Source organism: Pelobates fuscus, chromosome 2, assembly GCF_036172605.1.
Source record: "Pelobates fuscus isolate aPelFus1 chromosome 2, aPelFus1.pri, whole genome shotgun sequence".
NCBI lineage: Eukaryota > Metazoa > Chordata > Amphibia > Anura > Pelobatidae > Pelobates > Pelobates fuscus.
Window position 1 is genome coordinate 270,502,999 of NC_086318.1, and position 16,492 is coordinate 270,519,490.

Consider the following 16,492-nt stretch of genomic DNA (forward strand, 5'->3'; position numbering starts at 1 on the left):
CTACCACGAGCGTACTGAGGAGGTAACCGCCATCTGTGCCCCTAACACGGAAGAGTTTGACAGCCTCCCCGATTTGCTGGGGGATGGGCAGTTGTCCGGGGATTTAGGGGAGGTTGCGCTGGGAGATCGGCTGAGCCCACAGGAGCGGATCGAGGTACAGCAACTATTAGAAGAGAAACGCGACACGTTCTCTAATGTACCTGGATACACGCCTCTGGCAACTCACCGGGTCGAGACCCCAGGGCAACTACCCATGCGCCAGACGCCATACCGCATTCCAGAAGCGGTACGGGCAAACATGCGTAAGGAGATCGACGAAATGCTCCAACTGGGGGTGATTGAACCCTCAGACAGTCCTTGGGCATCTCCTGTAGTCCTCGTACCAAAGCGAGACGGTACGACCCGCTTCTGCGTGGACTATAGGAGATTGAACGAGAAGACTGTATCCGACGCCTATCCGATGCCCCGGATAGACGAGTTACTGGACAGAATGGCCAGGGGCCAATACCTCACCACTATTGACTTGTGTAAAGGGTATTGGCAAATCCCCCTGGCCCCAGACGCCATCCCGAAGTCGGCCTTTGTCACCCCATTTGGCTTGTACCAGTTTAAGGTCATGCCATTTGGGATGAAAAACGCCCCAGCCACCTTCCAAAGGATGGTGGATCGACTCCTGGATGGATTTCAGGACTATACCTGTGCCTACCTGGACGATATTGCCATTTTTAGCAATACGTGGCAGGAACATTTAGCTCACATAGGAGCTGTGCTAGATAGGATAAGGGAAGCAGGTTTGACCTTGAAGCCGGCCAAGTGTAGTATCGGAATGGCTGAGGTACAATACCTGGGACATAGAGTAGGGTGCGGTAAACAGAAACCCGAACCCGCCAAAGTAGAGGCTGTAGCCCAGTGGCCCACCCCTAGGACTAAGACCCAGGTTTTAGCGTTTCTAGGGACAGCAGGGTATTACAGGAAGTTTGTTCCCAATTATAGCGCCCTGGCCAAACCCCTCACTGACCTGACCCGTAAGAACCTTCCCCGCCAAGTAAACTGGACCCCGGAGTGTGAGCAGGCATTCCAACAATTGAAAAATGCACTGATAAATGCCCCTGTCTTGGCAGCTCCCAATCCAACTAAACGTTTTCTTGTTCACACAGACGCTTCTATGTTTGGATTGGGGGCAGTACTGAGTCAAGTCGGGGCCGATGGCGGAGAACATCCAGTGGCTTACATCAGTCGCAAACTGTTACCTCGAGAAGTAAGCTACGCCGCCATCAAAAAGGAATGCCTGGCTGTGGTGTGGGCCCTAAAGAAACTGCAACCCTATTTATATGGACAGCCCTTTTCCTTGCTCACGGATCACAACCCGTTAGTCTGGCTGAACCGGGTGGCTGGGGACAACGCCAGGCTGCTGCGCTGGAGTTTGGCGCTACAGCCTTTTGACTTTAATATCCAGTACCGGCCGGGTAAGCAGAATGGAAATGCTGACGGGTTGTCAAGACAAACTGACTTAGAGAAATGATCCGTGAGCCCCCGGACATCCCCAAGCCGATCCGTGTTGGATCAGACTGTGTATGCCGGCTTGTGGGCAAGGGGGAGCAGTGTAGCGGATTGGTACCGGGCTGTCCCACAACATGTATGAGAATAAGTGTATTTAGTCATATTGCTGGTTTAATGTGTGTGAACATGTATAGAAATCATGGTATCCGGTTATATTGACAGTTGAATGTATGTAAAGAACTGTATTCCTCTAGTTGTTCGGTAGAATCATTCAAATAAAACAAGGGAATGAAACTACCGAACAACCAGACCACCCTGTGTAAAGTGTGCCTTCAATTACCGTTTGCAACAATGTTGCAAACGGGTAATTACCTATTCATGCAGTGTGGTCTTTGTTCTCTGGGTGGCCGCCATTCGGGATGCGAACACGTGGCGGCGGCCATCTTGGACTGCCGAACAGCGGTGTTTTGCCGTCGAGTGTCTGGAACCAAAATCGGACACTTGACTAGGCAAACACCGCTGAGACCTCCAGACTCCTAATACTTCGTGGGGAAACTACCGAACGGCCCGCCGTTCGGTAGAAGGAACCCCACAAACTAGGGGATTCATCCGAATCCCCGTCAGGCCACTTAACAGTAATATTTCACCCCTTTGCATTCACCTGTTTGTGACCGACCGCAGGGCCAGAATACATGGAACTGTTTTCGGATACTTTACCTCTGCGGTCGGTCCAAACTTCAAAGTCCCATAACTCCCGAACGCTTTATCCGAATGGGCTAATTTTAAAGTATGTTGGTCCCCCAGAATAGAGCTATCTGGGGATGTTGGATTTGTGGATGTACCCCAAGTATTTAGGGTACATCCAAAACTCGGGGAAAACTGTGTACACGATAAGGGGATTATGATGCTAGAGGAGGGGAGGAGATCTGTGGGAGGTTACTGCTTGTAGATTGGATAATGTCTTAAGTGATAGAACCTCCTCCCTTGCATGGGAGAGGGCTTTATAAGGAACTGTGAAATAAAGCTAGTTAGTTCTACTCCTGAAACTGTGTGTCGTCCAGTTATTGGGATTGCGATGGGGATATTGCTGTATTACTCTACCTGCTGGAAACCTTGCCTGTGGACTTAACATCACCTTGTTCCTGAGCCTCACTGGGATCTCTAGTGGAGAATAGCTGTGCAAGATCGGCTCTCCGCTACACTCACTGTGATAGATTTAAGCAGGTTTATTAGACACCGCAACGTTATCAAGTCTCCAGTGTTCCCTATGTATCACAGTGTCCCCTATGCATCAGAGTGTCTCAGTGCCCCATCTCTCCCAGTGTCCCTGGTGTCTCTCAGTGTCCGTAGTGTCTTAGCATCCATAGTGTCTCAGTGTCCCCTAGTCTCCTAGTGTCCCCATTTCTCACAGTGCCCCCAAGTGTTTCAGTGTCCCCTAGTATAAAAGAAAAAAAATCTCAGGCACTCACTGTGATAGATTTAAGCTGGTTTATTGGACACTGCAACAATTTGACCTGTACCCAGGTCTTTATCAAGTCTCCAGTGTCCCCTATATATCACAGTGTCACCTATGTATCACATTGTCTCAGTGCCCCATGTCTCCCAGTGTCCCCTCATGTCTCAGTCACCCAGTGTCCCCATGTCTCCTATTGTCCCCAAGAGTCTCAGTGTCCCCAGGTCTCCCAGTGTTCCCTAGTATCTGTGTCCCCAGGTCTCCCAGTGTCCCCAGGTCTCTCAATGTCCCCTAGTGTCCTAGAGACATGGGGACACTGGAAGACATGGGGACACATACATGCCCCATTTTTGTGTATGTTCATCCCTTTTGGCAGTTCTGGTTATGTGATTTGTGTAAGTTGCCCACCCTTTTACCCCATCCATAGACTTCCTTATTTCCTGGACACTGCTGTTAGGGGGAAATGGGTTTACTTGAAAGCATGAGATTAGCATAGGGTATGTGTTTTCTCATAGCTGCATCCTATGAGTTTCCCTCCAGCATCATCTCCATCAGAAACATGACGCTTAGGAGGTAGGACTGTTTTAGTGTTTTTGGTCAATAAGATTTTGTAATTAGGCCCATCATAATTGTCAGCACCAGGCCCACTGGGCTCTTAATCTGGCCCTGACCCCATCTTAGACTCATTGGATGAATTTTTTGAAGCCATGTCTCTTCTTTATGAAGATCCCAACAAACAATCCACAGCTGATTTAACCATTAGAACCTTACATCAAAAACATAGACCCGTCGAAGACTACATTGCTGAATTTAAAAGATGGGCAATAGAAACTCAATGTAATGACATAACCCTACGCAACCAGTTCCGAATCGGGTTATCCGAAGCAGTAAAAGATGAACTTTCTAGAACTGAACTCCCTACTACATTAAATGCGCTGATTCAACTATCAATCAGCATTGACAGAAGACTTCGAGAAAGAAAGGCCGAAAAAGCTCTCTCGAGTTCATTATGGAAAAAACCATTCAGTCCTTCAAAAACTCCTGAAAAACCATCATTACAAACAGAACCTATGGAAATAGGGGTAATAAGAAGTCCTCTCACTCTAGAAGAGAAAACCAGAAGACGACTACTAAACCTCTGCATGTATTGTGCCTCACAAGATCATCTGATCCCAGAGTGCCCCTTATTGAAACGGCCAAAAGGCGGTAAGCATGCTTATACCACTTCTATACTAAGTGCACTTCCCTCCAAATCAACCACTCAATTCTCCTCTATTTACAGTGGGATAAAGAAAGAATTACGACTGAAGCCATTATTGATTCTGGTGCAAACGGGGTGTTCATCGATTCATCCTTTGTAACAAAAAATAAAATTCCTTGTGTTCGCAAAAGCACTTCTGTTTCTGTCAGAGTGATTGATGGCTCCCTCATATCCTCGGGCCCTATACTAAATGAAACCATTCCTGTAAGAGTAACCACTAATCATACTCATACTGAATATCTTATATTCAATGTTATCTCATCACCTCTTTATCCGGTTATACTAGGGATCAACTGGTTAAGGAACCACAACCCACAAATTACTTGGTCTCCCTTCTCTCTCACTTTTAGTTCTGCTTATTGTAAAGAAACATGCCTACAACATATTCCAATCTTTCAGGTTATTGAAGAACCAATTATACCTTCCTGTTATTCTGAGTTCTCAGATGTATTCAGTAAAAAGGAAGCTGAAACACTCCCACCTCATCGTCCCTATGATTGTCCCATAGACCTCATACCTGGTGCCCCCATCCCTTTTGGGCACATCTATCCTCTCTCTGAATCAGAAATAAAAATCCTCAAGGAATACTTGGATGAAAACCTCCGTAAAGGGTTCATTAGACCTTCCAGCTCACCTGCTGCTTCCAGTATGTTTTTTGTGAGAAATAAAGACCTGACTATACGTCCCATCATAGATTACAGAGCTTTAAACAAAATAACAGTTAAAAATCGTTACCCTCTTCCTCTGATAAATGAATTGATTGAATGGTTAAAACCAGCTACCATCTACACCAAGCTTGACTTCCATGGGGCATATAACCTTATTAGAATCAAGGCTAACGATGAATGGAAAACTGCTTTCCGAACCAGATATGGCCTTTACGAGTATCTTGTGATGCCTTTCGGCCTCTGCAACGCCCCCGCAACCTTTCAACACTTTATAAATGACATCTTCAGGGATCTTCTAGATGTTTGTGTTATCATTTATTTAGATGACATTCTTATATATTCTAACACTCGTGAAGAAGACAAAAAACACGTGAGATGGGTGTTATCCAGACTCAGAACTCATAAATTGTACGCTAAACCCGAAAAATGTATTTTCAACGTTAATGAAATAACCTTTTTAGGATACGTTATTACACCTCATTCGATAAGCATGGATAGTTCCAAAATCAACTGTATCCTCAACTGGCCCATTCCTTCTAACGTTAAAGAATTACAACGTTTTCTGGGGTTTGCCAACTTCTACAGAAAATGTATTAAAAATTACTCCGATGTAGCTCATTCACTTAATCTACTTAACAGCAAAAAACATCCTTTCATTTGGAATGAAAAGGCTCAAGAAGCCTTCAATGAATTAAAAGAAAGATTTACAACTGCTCCTATTCTTCAACTTCCAAACCCCACATTTCTTTATGTCCTTGAAACAGGTGCTTCAGAGACAGCCATCGAAGCTGTTCTCTCTCAACACAAAACTCCTCAAGATCCTCTTCACCCAGTTGCCTTCTTCTCACGTTCAATGTCTCCTGCTGAAAAAAACTACCCTATAGGAGAAAAAGAATTACTGAGTATCAAAGCAGCCTTAGAAACCTGGCAACATCTTCTTGAAGGAACACAAACTCCTATAATGGTTTATACTGACCACAAAAACCTTGAATATCTTCACTCCAACAAGACTCTCTCTGCTAGGCAAGTAAGATGGAATCTTTTCTTCTCTCGGTTCAATTTTCAAATTGTTTTTAGACCCGGATCCAGGAACAAAAAGGCGGATGCCCTTTCCAGAATTGACCAAGATCTTGAATTGAAAGATCCTCCTGTAACTGAACCTCCTCCTCATACAGTTATTGGAATCCTAACGTCCCTTATAGATGACATAAAAGGTCTAAGTGAAGAACTTCCTAAGTCAACCAAGCTATCAAAGAAAAATGGTCTCTATTATTTCAATAACAGGATTTACATTCCTCCCACATTCAGAAATAAAGTACTCAAATTAATTCCTGATTCTCCTTTGGCTGGTCATCCTGGAATAAAAAAGACCCTAGAATTATCCAAGAGATATTATTGGTGGCCTCGCCAGGACAATACCATCGAATCCTATGTCAAAACCTGTTCAACCTGCCAAAGATCCAAATCCGAACATCATCACCCATTTGGTCAATTATTGAATCTTCCGATTCCGGATAGGCCTTGGCAATCCATTTCTATGGACTTCTTGGTAGAACTTCCCCCTTCTCAACATCATACCACCATTTTAGTAGTAGTGGACCGCTTCACGAAAATGTCCCATTTTATCCCCTTGAAGAAATTACCCTCATCATCTGAACTTTCAAAAGTATTCCTCGATAACATAGTGAAACTTCATGGACTTCCTGATGAAATCATATCAGACCGAGGAACCCAGTTCACCTCCAAATTCTGGAATGCATTGTGTTCTTCTCTTCATATTCAACGTAAACTATCTTCCGCTTATCATCCCCAAACCAATGGGCAAACTGAAAGAGTTAACCAATGCTTAGAGCAATATTTACGATGTTATTGTTCCCACCTACAAGATGATTGGATCACATGGTTACCTATGGCCGAATTTGCATACAACAACTCAGTTCATACCAGTAGTAAAATGACTCCCTTCTTCTCCAATTATGGGTTTCATCCCTCTTCGTTTCCCACTCATACCATTCCTTCATCTAACCTCACCGTTTCAAATCAAATTTCTTACATGTCTTCCCTGTTCCTTAAATTGCATGAAAATCTTGAACTCGCATCTTCTAATCAAAAGAAGTTTTTTGATGCTAAGAGGCAACCTCCTCCAGCTTATAAAATTGGTGATCTTGTCTGGCTCTCCTCAAAGAACATGTCCACCAAACATCCTTCAAAGAAGCTGAGTTCCCTCTTTCTTGGTCCTTTTCGAATATTGTCAGTTATCAACCGTAACGTTGTGAAATTGAAGCTCCCACCTACTTTGAAACTTCACCCTGTCTTCCATGTTTCTTTGCTCAAACCTCATCTTCCTGATCCTTTCCACAGAGATGCACTTACTACTCCTGATCCTATTTTGGTACAAGGTGAAGAGGAATACGAGATCCAAAAGATTCTGGATTCGCGGATCCATCGTGGCTCTCTGCAGTACCTCATTAGATGGAAAGTTTACAGAATTGATGAGGACACTTGGGAAAACTCCTCTGTGATCCATGCAAACAGGTTAATTACCGCATTCCACAAACGCTATCCATCTAAACCATGTTGATAGCACCCTGTGGGCGCTCCTTACAGGGAGGGTACTGTCATGCCTTAACTACCGGTATTTCTTTGTCTCTTCCGGGTTGACGGAGCTTAGCCGCACCCCTTCTCTGACGCGGTCTCCCCACGCTACATAATGCGACCGCGCCAGATACAAGACGCTGGATTATTGAACAGCGTTACCGCGGAATCAAACCGGCTAAAAGTTTTCTCCAACCTTTACTTGTGAACCGAACCGGACTGGAATTCTACAGACTCTCCTTCTCCTCTCCTCGACCACGGCTAGTAACTGGACCTTCCTCATCCTGCCTGACAACTTCCCTCCCCGGAGGAGAACTTTGGGAACCCTGATCTTCTCACCATTGAAAGCTAAGTCAATTGCTATATCCGTAATAGGAGATTACCTGCTCTCAAGCCTGCTAATCATTCCTGCTACAGCCTGCTTTCTTCGAACTCCAAAACGAATCACTCCTGTTACAACTTCATTTCTTTTTTGCTCCGTTTCCATGAACTTGCAAACCCCAATGTACTATACTGCATATATGCCATAAGCTGCTTACTCCGTTTAAACAAACAGCAAAGTAATTAAAGATACAGTACCTGTATTATCCGTAATTAAAGATACAGTTCCTGCACTTTAGTATCCTAGTCTTCAATCTGAATTCTAAGAGATCTGCAGTTGTGCTCCATTTAAATATATGTAAGCATTACAGCACGCCTGCCACCTCTGTCCATGGGCTGACATCCAAAGGCTGCTGCTGCCATTTTTATGAGTCTGATTAAATCTCCTTTCTGCCAGTCTGCCACAACTCCATGGGCTCATGCACAAATGCTGTTGCTGTTCTGCGCAAATTATCCTCCTTTAGGAATTTTTAGGGATCAGTGCATCACCCACACAGAGTGGTGGGCAGTGGCGTACACACAACCCATGGGGCCCCGGTGCAAAAACTGATCCGTGCCCCCCCTCCCCCGCGCGCGCTTATGCTGGGGCCACAACACATGGCGGCGGGCACCTGGTCGCAGGGCTGCGACCCCTGTGACCGCGGTATGTATGCCAGTGCATGCATAAACACATACACTTAAAGGACCACTATAGACACCCAGATCACACCAGCTCAATGAAGTGGTCTGGGTGCCAGGTCTCTCTAGTTTTAACCCTGCAGCTGAAAACATAGCAGTTTCAGAGAAACTGCTATGTTTACATTAGGGTTAATCCAGCCTCTAGTGGCTGTCTCATTGACAGCCGCTAGAGGAGCTTCTGCGATTCTCACTGTGAAAATCACTGTGAAAATGGTACTTACTTGGTTCGCAGGGCGGCCGGGCCCACCCCGGTATGTACACCACTGGTGGTGAGTTGATAGGGACAATAGTAACTTTACCAGTTTCATACTAGAGTCAATGTCTCAGGCTATCTTTCTTCCACTCAAAGCTGTAGTATGTAGCACTGGTAGTGGCTAGGCAAAGTAGTACTAGTAACCTAACTTTACCAGTCTCACTCTAGTATCAATGACCTGGCTATCTCAGAGTTGTTGGCTAAGCACAGCAGTATCCTAACCAACCACCTCACCATGGAGTAAGGTACCACTGCAGTGCTTCACCCTGTAAAGCACAGCAGTGGCTCATTAACTTTTTGCAGGTACTTCTCATATATAAATAGTGACTTTCAACCATCTTCTACTCATACTTTTGTCTCTGAGCTCACGTCCAAAGGCTGCCACAGCCTCTCTTCTTTTGTCTTCAAATTCATTCTTAAAATAACCCCCTTGTAGGATACTACTGCAATGCTTCACTGTGTAATGCACCATATTGTTTTGGAATTTTTTAGGAACCGCTTAAAGTGATGTGAAGTCTTTCAATCGGCTATCTCTGTGACCGGGTTGGCATCCAAATGCTGCCACAGTACTGTAAATATCCCTCTTTAGGGCTTGTCTGATGTAGAATAGTGCTGCAGTGCTCATGGGCATCCACAGGAAATTTTCCAAGGGGGGCATAATTGTAATGCCATTCATGCTCTGCCCCTTTTTGAACGTGTCATGAAGGGGAGTGCCATAGTCATTATCACAAAAGCTTAATAAAATAATCAAGTTGCCATTGTTTGATTTGAGTGTTGCAATTCTAATCTGTTTTAATGTTAACACTATTCAATGCACCCCATTTGTCATACACACATGCTCACTCTACCTGAATTATAAAAAATAAAAATGACTGCATACACAGCTACAGCCACAGCACTAGGTAGCGTGCACATCAGTTGCCACAGTACTAGGAGACACTCACAGCACTAGCTACATTACCAGAATGTGCCCACAGTACCAGATTGCACCCACACCACTTCCTGCACCTTATAAATGCCAGTAATTATAATAATAATAATAATGGGCCCTGTGTTTCTTGTTCCATATTTTGAATGTATTTCCCCTCTTAGTGTATCTACCCCCCCCCTTAGTTTACTTTATCCTCCATTTTTCCCCTTGTGTGTCTCTTACTTCCCCCTTTGTGTGTCACTGTCTCTTTCTCCAGCTCCTCTGTGTGTGTCATTGTCCCCTACCTCAGCCCCTCTGTATGTCCCTGTCCCCATTGCTAGCTCCTCTGTGTGTCATTGTCCCCTTCTCCAGCCCCTCTGTGTGTCCCTGTACCCGTCCCAGACCCTGACTGTGTGTCATTGTCCCATTTCCAGCCCCTCTGTGTGTGTCATTGACCTCTTCCCCAGCACCTTTGTGTGCCCCTGCCCCCATCACCAGCTCCTCTGTGTGTTATTGTCCTCTCCAGCTCTCCTGTGTTCCTATCCCCTTCCCAGCCCCTCAGTGTGTCATTCTCCCCTTCACCAGCCATTGTCTTCTTCTCCATTCTGTGTTTCTGCTCCCCACCCCTAGATTGCTGAATACACGCACACAGACTGCTGAATACACGCACACAGACGTATGAATACACACACACAGACGTATGAATACACACACACACACAGACTGCTGAATACATACACAAACACACACAGCAAGCAGCCCTCTCTCATTCATTGGCAACGCCAAGGATCCAGTCCCTGCAATAGTTTTCAAAGGCTATGATATGCTTTTAAGGTTATTAAATGCTATGATATAAGAGAGAAGTTTGATAGGACCTGCTAGAAAGACTACAGGCTTCCCAAGATTCACAGCTGCAGTCTAGGAGCAAGACAACAGGTTTCAGACACGTTGGACATTAGGGAAGGGTAAACTGCCCTTTCCCGGCATATGTTGTATGCTTTGTGCTGACTCAAACACACTGTGGGCAGCAGTAATGCACCTAGTTAACCCTTTTGTGACTGTAGTCATTTGACTTGTCTCTAATGTATTATAGTCCATATATGTGGTAATAGTGAATATGACTAAATGGGATGTACAGCAGAGATGGAACTTAAAAAAAAAAAAAGAATAGGGACTACATCCTCCTACTCTGACTTCACACATGAAGTCCTGAATTATTTTCTATAATCCCCATGCCTCACTTACCTAATCTCTAGACTGCCTCCCCATGCCTAATTTACTTGATCTTATGCTGCCCCCCCCATGCCTCACTTACCTAATCTGTAGGCTGTCCCATCACTCACTTCCCTAATCTGTAGGCTGCCACCCATGCCTCACTTCCCTGATTTGTAGGCTTACCCCCCCAATGCCTCACTGACCTGATCTGTAGGCTGCTACCCCTACCTGACCTATCGGCTGCACCTCCCATCCCTCAATTACCGGATCTTTAGGCTGCACCCCCATCCCTCATTAACCTGATCTGCAGGCTGCACCTCCCATCCCTCACATACCTGATCTGTAGGCTGTACCTCCCATCCCTCACTTACCTGATCTGTAGGCTGCACCTCCCATCCCTCACTTACCTGATCTGTAGGCTGCACCTCCCATCCCTCACTTACCTGATCTGTAGGCTGCACCTCCCATCCCTCACTTACCTGATCTGTAGGCATCACCTACCATCCCCCACTTACCTGATCTGTAGGCATCACCTACTGTAACGGAGCTCCGTGTACTCCGACCGAGTACCCTCCGTTGATGGATGCTCCTAGCGCTCTCAGAGGACTCCAAGCACTGCAGACAACACCACAACCACCGCAGGCTCCACAACCGCCGTAGCTTAACTGGAGCCGCGCCGTCTTCCTTCCACCCTGGATCGGTTTCTGTCCTCCAGGACCGTGTGGGGAAGACCTCTCCTCCAGGAGAGCGTATCCGGAACAAGCTCTTAAAAGAGCTAAGTGATTAAGAGCTCAGGGGAATATGCAGAGCATAGCAATCCCCAGTGTGATACAGCAGTTCCCTCCAATAACGAGACAAGGCTACGTATTGAGGGTCAGAAGAGGTCTGAGATGCTGGAACACCCAGCCTGGCTTTTATTGAGGTTACATGCAAATAGGACACTCCCAGGGGGAGGCATAAAATCACCAATCACACATCTGGTGCAACCCACACATTCCCTCCCCTCAGATAAACAGTTAAACCAATTATTACATACAATAAAAATACAGTTTTTACACACACACTGTAAATTTAAAACCATACATTCAGTTTCAATAAAGGGAACATGGACGTCAGTAGGGGTTAACATCGCCTCCGTTAACCCTGGTGCCACGCTAGGAGTTAGCTGGGGAGGGGAATTGGTACTTACCCCCTCCTCCTGTTGTCCCGGTGAGGGTAGTTGGGGATCTGGACAGGTTGTCCAGCATCCCTGTAGGTCAGGCACAGAGACCACGGTCCCATCTGCGCCGTCTGGGGTATTGGTGTCTCCCCTTGTTAGGGTAAGCTGCCGCTGGGGAGAGGGGGTGCTGTGCTCCTTTCCCGGAAACACAGGCTGCCGCTGGAGAGGGAGACCGCCTGTCTCCACTCCCGTGACATTGTCCTGCTGCTGTAGAGAGGGACCAACTGTCTCTGCTCTCTGTAGGACACACTGCTGCTGGGGTGAGGGGGTGCTGTGCACCTTTCCCAGAAACACAGGCTGCCGCTGGAGAGGGAGACCGCCTGTCTCCACTCCCGTGACATTGTCCTGCTGCTGTAGAGAGGGACCAACTGTCTCTGCTCTCTGTAGGACACACTGCTGCTGGGGTGAGGGGGTGCTGTGCACCTTTCCCAGAAACACAGGCTGCCGCTGGAGAGGAAGACCGCCTGTCTCCACTCCCGTAACATTGTCCTGTTGCTGTAGAGAGGGACCAACTGTCTCTGCTCTCTGTAGGACACACTGCTGCTGGGGGGGAAGGACGACACCTTCGGCCCCCTGGGGTACACACTGCCGCTGGGGAGGAAGGACGACACCTTCAGCTCCCTGGGGTTCACACTGCCGCTGGGGGGGAAGGACGGCACCTTCGGCCCCCTGTAACACATACTGCTTGAGACTGGGGGTCCACATCCTCAACTTCCACAGTAGTCGCTCAAATGCCATTGCCGCACGGTTCTCAGCACTCAACTGGCACATTACTTTGGAGACCACCTCGTTTGTAAGGTCTGGGCCATAGCAGACCAACCGCCTCTTTACCTCCTCAATGTAATCGTCACCCTCGTAGCAACGTATCATTTTGAGGTGCTCTTCGCAGGGCTCTATCCATGCCTGCTCCATGCTGCCGCAGATAGGGACGCTGCCCAATGGCTAGCGTTGCCCTCAATTTGTAACTCCAAATGTTACCAGTGTCTCTGAGCTGCTTCTCCTCGCACTAGGACGCCATCCCACCGCTGCCACCAATGTAACGGAGCTCCGTGTACTCCGACCGAGTACCCTCCATTGATGGATGCTCCTAGCGCTCTCAGAGGACTCCAAGCACTGCAGACGACACCACAACCACCGCAGGCTCCACAACCGCCGTAGCTTAACTGGAGCCGCGCCGTCTTCCTTCCACCCTGGATCGGTTTCTGTCCTCCAGGACCGTGTGGGGAAGGCCTCTCCTCCAGGAGAGCGTATCCGGAACAAGCTCTTAAAAGAGCTAAGTGATTAAGAGCTCAGGGGAATATGCAGAGCATAGCAATCCCCAGTGTGATACAGCAGTTCCCTCCAATAACGAGACAAGGCTACGTATTGAGGGTCAGAAGAGGTCTGAGATGCTGGAACACCCAGCCTGGCTTTTATTGAGGTTACATGCAAATAGGACACTCCCAGGGGGAGGCATAAAATCACCAATCACACATCTGGTGCAACCCACACATTCCCTCCCCTCAGATAAACAGTTAAACCAATTATTACATACAATAAAAATACAGTTTTTACACACACACTGTAACTTTAAAACCATACATTCAATTTCAATAAAAGTTGCATATTCAGACTCAGCATACATCAAACATAAACACTTCCAAAAATCAGCCAAATCCTTCCAGTGGATCAAAAGTTAGCTGGAAGTCATTTATGACCAACCGCAAGCACAATTTCCTGCCCAAAACAGTTCCATAGATTTGGGCTGTGCGGCCGGTCAATTTCATGACGAAAAACGGGACTTAGTCTCTGGAGCTGCAAGTTCAGTATGGAGAAGGTAAGGGTCAGCGGTGTTCGGCAAAATGTGTAGCCGATTTTGGTTCCACAGAATCTTTAGCATACACCGCTGACCGCATTCGAATGACTAAAATGGCCGCCGCCACGTGTTCGGCTGCCGAATGGCGGCCACACAGCGCTCGGCAATTAACCTGCAGTAACCTCACAGCCTGGGAGGTAAATTGCCTGCATACTTTAACTTCTGGGTGGTCTGCCTGTGTGGTACTTGGTTCAGCAAGCCCTATTTACTGAACCAAGGGGGAGAGAGCCAGGGACAAGTTATTTTACAGGTCTGGGGACATAGTCTTAAAGGGGCATTGTTCAGCAAAGTCACAATATGTCCCCAGACGGTTCTTAAAGGGCCATACACACCCAATAAAAGTTCATCAGTTTTCAGGGGCACAATCTTCCAGGGGCCATAGTCATGAGGAAGGAGGCTGGCAAACATGCTTCTCCACAATCCAGGGAAGCAGGGCAATTTCTCATTTAAAGGGCCAGTTACAAATAGCGATTTGTAACACCTACCATCCCCCACTTACCTGATCTGTAGGCTATCTCTGCAGTCTGGGAGTTGCTGGCTGCACTCTGTGCTGCTCCCCTGCAGATTCAGTCAGGAGAGAGAAGCAGGGATAAGATGTAGCTTCCTATCCCTGCCTTTTTCCACACAGTGCCACCTACTGGCCTGCGCTGGTATTGCATAGTATTCACAAAAAAAAAAAAGCACCTCCCTTACACCCTCCTGGGGATGCCCATGGCAGTGCTTTTCCCTGTAAAGCACTGCAGTGTTGAACATTTTTGCAGGGACCTCTCACTTTTAAAGTGACTGCCCGATATTCTGCCACTGCTACCATTGTCCCCGGGTACACATCCAAATGCTGCCAGTGCTGCTGCACTTTTGACTTTAATTCAGATTCAAATATCCCCCTGTAGGGGTGGTTGGTTGTACAGACTCTGCAGAACACTGCTAAAGGGCTTTTCCCATATTTAGCACTGCTTTGTTAACTTTTGTGCAGGGACTTCATTATTTTTAAAATGACTGACAGATGCAGATCAGATTCAACGTTATTATCACTGTACAATGTACATACAAGGACAATGAAACAGACCATCATCCACTCAGTAGTGATAGCAATTTGGTCTGTTTGCTAAGGGAATTAGGATGGTAAATATGGAGATGGAAGGAAATTTAAATAATTATTGGAGTAAGTAACAGGTGTTTCTATATAGAGGTAGGGAGGAAGCAATAGGTGGAGAGGGGGATGTATGGAGTTTAACATATTTTGGCAAACAAATTATATCTACAAAGATAACTCTTATGCTCAAACTCCCACTACTCCTGGGTAGCAGCAATGACCATAGTAAACATCAGCTCCAATGCATACAGTAAAAAACAAAATAAAAGAGTTGCTTACACACCTCCAGTTACTTAAATATGCATGGGTATTTGGGATAGTGCACAAGTAACTCTTTTCAGTTGAAACAAATTCTATCTCCCTAAGAAATGTAATAATGCATACACAAATGTATGAAATAGATACTAAAGATATGCTAATAGCTCTGGGATAATAAGCTTACAAAATTGCACAAGATACTATGGAATTTCAATCTTGATTGCCTGCATAATATGCAACCAAACATGGTAGTTTCATGTGCTCTGAGATAATTAGGTTAGTGTAACCGTTGTAACCAATTATCTCCAAGCTAGGAGGGAATTATTCTACATTTTCAGGAAATATCGCTGTATGCTGATCGGAGCGGCGCTCTCTCGCTCCAAGCTCGGGAACCAGGATATCCAAACGGTCCAAATTTCAGCTTGCCTGGAGGTAACCGTAACACTAAGTAGTGGTGATTGGCTGAGTTCTGAAGGATAATTAGCCCATAACTTCCAACTTGTCAATCGAGCTGTAGTGCTTATGTTGCTTAGAGCAGTGTTTCCCAACCCAGTCCTCAAGGCACACCTACCAGTCCAGGATTTAGGGGTGACCCAGTTGTGTCTAAGGTGTTTTTTCTTTTTTTTTTCTAAAAGCACCTTAGACAAAACTGGGTAATCCTTAAATCCTGGACTGGTAGGTGTGCCTTGAGGACTGGGTTGGGAAACACTGGCTTAGAGTGTAGCTCAGATGTAAATATCTTTATAAAAACAAGAAATGGCAAGACATAATATATTTATATAAATAAGTACCTTTATTAGATAGCATTTTGAGTCCACTTATGTATTTTGTTTTTTAATAGCAGTATTAAATAATCTGAAAACTTGTAGCAGTGATAATAGAACAAAAGAAGATATCTGACTGCCATTCTGGAGTCAAGAAGGAATTTTTTCCTAGTTTGTTGCAAATTTGTATACTCCTCAGACTGTGTTTTTTACCTTTGTGACTGAATAAGTGTCACCATCTAGCATTCCCTTATTCCAATAAAATAATAATGGCGTCACATAATAATCCACACATGAGCCAAAGCTTAATGCAGGAACAAGACTGGTTTAATGGCAAGATGGTTTAATTTTTCAATTTATACAACATCAAACTCCTCCTCTGAGCCAGC

General features: G+C 45.9%; 1 protein-coding gene across 1 annotated transcript in view; it reads left to right on the forward strand.

Annotated features, from left to right (window-relative positions):
• Positions 1-16,492, forward strand: part of PCNX2 (pecanex 2) — a 3,673,975-nt gene that overhangs the window by 1,079,587 nt on the left and 2,577,896 nt on the right. The gene's annotated exons all lie outside the window — the stretch shown is intronic.